Genomic DNA, 3,097 nt, shown 5'->3' on the forward strand with positions numbered 1-3,097 from the left:
TTTTCAAGAGCACATTATATGTCACGACAGACCATATGCCAGGCCATAAAACAAGTGCTGATAAATCTGAAAGGATTGAAATAATATTATGTTCTCCAACCACAAAGTAATTAAATTATAAGCGAGTACCAATAAGATATTTAGGAAAATCTCAAATACTTGAGAGTTAACAACTTTTTTTTTTTTGAGACGAAGTTTCGCTCTTGTTACCCAGGCTGGAGTGCAATGGCACGATCTCGGCTCACCGCAACCTCTGCCTCCTGGGTTCGGGCAATTCTCCTGCCTCAGCCTCCTGAGTAGCTGGGATTACGGGCACACGCCACCATGCCCAGCTAACTTTTTGTATTTTTAGTAGAGACGGGGTTTCACCATGTTGACCAGGGTGGTCTCGATCTCTTGACCTCGTGATCCACTCACCTCGGCCTCCCAAAGTGCTGGGATTACAGGCTTGAGCCACCACGCCCGGCCCAACAATGTATTTTAAAACAACGTGTTGAAGAAAAAAGGAGTATTAAAAATTATTTGGCACTGAATTAAATACTAAAAAATGTACAAGTAATCTAGAATAATGCTGGAAGGGAAAATAAAAAAGTAAAAATCAGAGGTAAACAAGTAACAAAAATGAGATGGAAGGCCTAAATCTAACCATATCAATGAGGACAATATTTGTGAAACATAGCTAAATGAGCATGGAGGAGAACTGCTAGCTTTTTTTTTTTTTTGAGAGAGAGTCTCACTCTGTCACCAGGCTGGAGTGCAGTGGCGCGATCTCAGCTCACTGCAACCTCCACCTCCCAGGTTCAAGCAATTCTCCTGCCTTAGTCTCCTAAGTAGCTGGGACTACAGGCGCACGCCACCATGCCCAGTTAATTTTTGTATTTTTAGTAGAGACGGGCTTTCACCATATTGGCCAGGGTGGTCTTGATCTCTTGACCTCGTGATCCACCCGGCTCAGCCTCCCAAAGTGCTGGGATTACAGGCGTGAGCCACCGCGCCTGGCCAACTGATAGCTTTTAATGCTTATGTGCAGAAGAATGAAACTAGACACCTATCTCTCACCATATAAAAAAATAATCTCAAAATGATTAAAGCCTTCAATGTAAGACCTGAAACTATAAAACTACTGGAAAAAGCAAACAAACAAACAAAGGGAAAACACTCCAGGACATTTATCTAGGCAAAAATTTTGTGAATGAGGCATTAAAAGCATAGGCCACAAAAGCAAAAATAGACAAATGGGATTTCATCAAACTAAAAAGTTTCTGCACAGCAAAGGAAACAACAGAATAGAGACAAATTATGAATCTGCCAAATGATTCATATACAGGATCTACAAGGAACTCAACTCAATAGCAAAAACCAAATAAAAACAATCGTTAAAAATGGACAAAAATCTGAATACACATTTCTCAAAAGAAGACATGCACATGACCAACCAGTATATGAAAAACTTCTCAACATCACTAATTATCAGAGAAATGCAAGCCCAAACCACAATGAGATATCACATCACTCCAGTTAGAACAGCTGTAATGAAAAGGACAAAAAATAACAAATGCGGGTAAGGATCCAAATAAAAAGGAACTATTGAGAATCTAAATTAGTATAGCCACTATTGAAAAGAGTATGAAGGTTTCTCAAAAAACTACAAATAGGCCAGGTACGGTGGCTCATTCCTGTAATCCCAGCACTTTGGGAGGCCACAGCGGGGGGATCACCAGAGGTCAGGAGTTTGAGACCAGCCTGGACAACATGGTGAAACCCCATCTCTACTAAGAATACAAAAATTAGCCGGGCGGGGTGGTGGGTGACTGTAATCCCAGCTACTCAAGAGGCTGAGGCTGGAGAATCGCTTGAACCTGGGAGGCTGAGGTTGGAGAGAGCTGAGATCGTGGCCACTGCACTGCACTCCAGACTGAGTGAAGATAGGGAAACTCTGTTAAAAAAAAAAAAAAAAAAAAAAAAAAGCTATTTCTCATCTTGCAAGATGATGGGTGAAAAAGTTGAGAAGCCGGATACTAAGGAGAAGAAACCCAAAGCCAAGAAGGCTGATGCTGGTGGCAATCTCAAAAAGGGTAACCTCAAGGCTAAAAAGCCCAAGAAGGGGGAGCCCCACTGCAGCTGCAAGCCTGTCCTTGTCAGAAGAATTGTCAGGTATTCGCGATCTGTCATGTATTCCAGAAAGCCCATATACAAGAGGAATTACTCAGCTGTTAAATCCAAGGTTGAAAGGAAAAAGAAGGTTCTTGCAACTGTTACAAAACCAGTTCCTGGTGGTGACAGGAATGGCAGTACCTGGGTGGTTAAACTTCACAAAATGCCTACGTATTATCTTACTGAAGATGTGCCTCGAAAGCTGTTGACCAGAGCAAAAAACCCTTCAGTCAGCATGTGAGAAAACTGGGAGCCAGCATTACCCCTGGGACCATTCTGATCATCCTCACCGGATGCTGGTAAGAGGGTAATTTTCCTGAAGCAGCTGGCTAGTGGCTTGTTACTCGCGACTGGACCTCTGGTCCTCAATTGAATTCCTCTACAAAGAACACATCAGAAATTTGTCATTGCCACCTCAAATTTTGATACCAAAATTGATATCAGAGATGTAAAAATCCCAAAACATCTCACTGATGCTTACTTCAAGAAGAAAAACCTGCGGAAGCCCAAACATCAGGAAGGTGAGATCTTCCACACAGAAAAAGAGAAATATGAGATTACAGAGCAGCACAAGATTGATCAGAAAGCTGTGGACCCACAAATTTTACCAAAAATCAAACCTCAGCTCCTGGGCTACCTGCAGTCTGTATTTGCCCTGATGAATGGAATTTGTCCTCACAAATTGGTGTTCTAAATGTCTTAAGAACCTAACTAAATAGCTGACTACAAAAAAAAAAAAAAAAAAAAAAAACTACAAATTGAACTGCCACATGATCCAGTAATCCCACTCCCGGGTATTTATTCAAAGGAAAGGAAAACAGCGTGTTGAAGAGACGTCTGCACTTCCACGGTCATTGCATCATTATTCACAATAGCCAAGATGCAGAAATTAACCTAAATGTTTAGCAATAGATAAATGGATACATACACAATTGAGTACTCT

At 41.4% G+C, this 3,097-nt stretch overlaps 1 pseudogene; it reads left to right on the forward strand.

Annotated features, from left to right (window-relative positions):
- The first annotated feature begins 1,987 nt into the window (after positions 1 to 1,987).
- LOC128930059 (large ribosomal subunit protein eL6 pseudogene) lies at positions 1,988 to 2,848 on the forward strand (annotated as a pseudogene).
- The last annotated feature ends 249 nt before the right edge of the window (positions 2,849 to 3,097 follow it).

This window comes from Callithrix jacchus, chromosome 18 (assembly GCF_049354715.1).
Source record: "Callithrix jacchus isolate 240 chromosome 18, calJac240_pri, whole genome shotgun sequence".
In the NCBI taxonomy this organism is placed as follows: domain Eukaryota; kingdom Metazoa; phylum Chordata; class Mammalia; order Primates; family Cebidae; genus Callithrix; species Callithrix jacchus.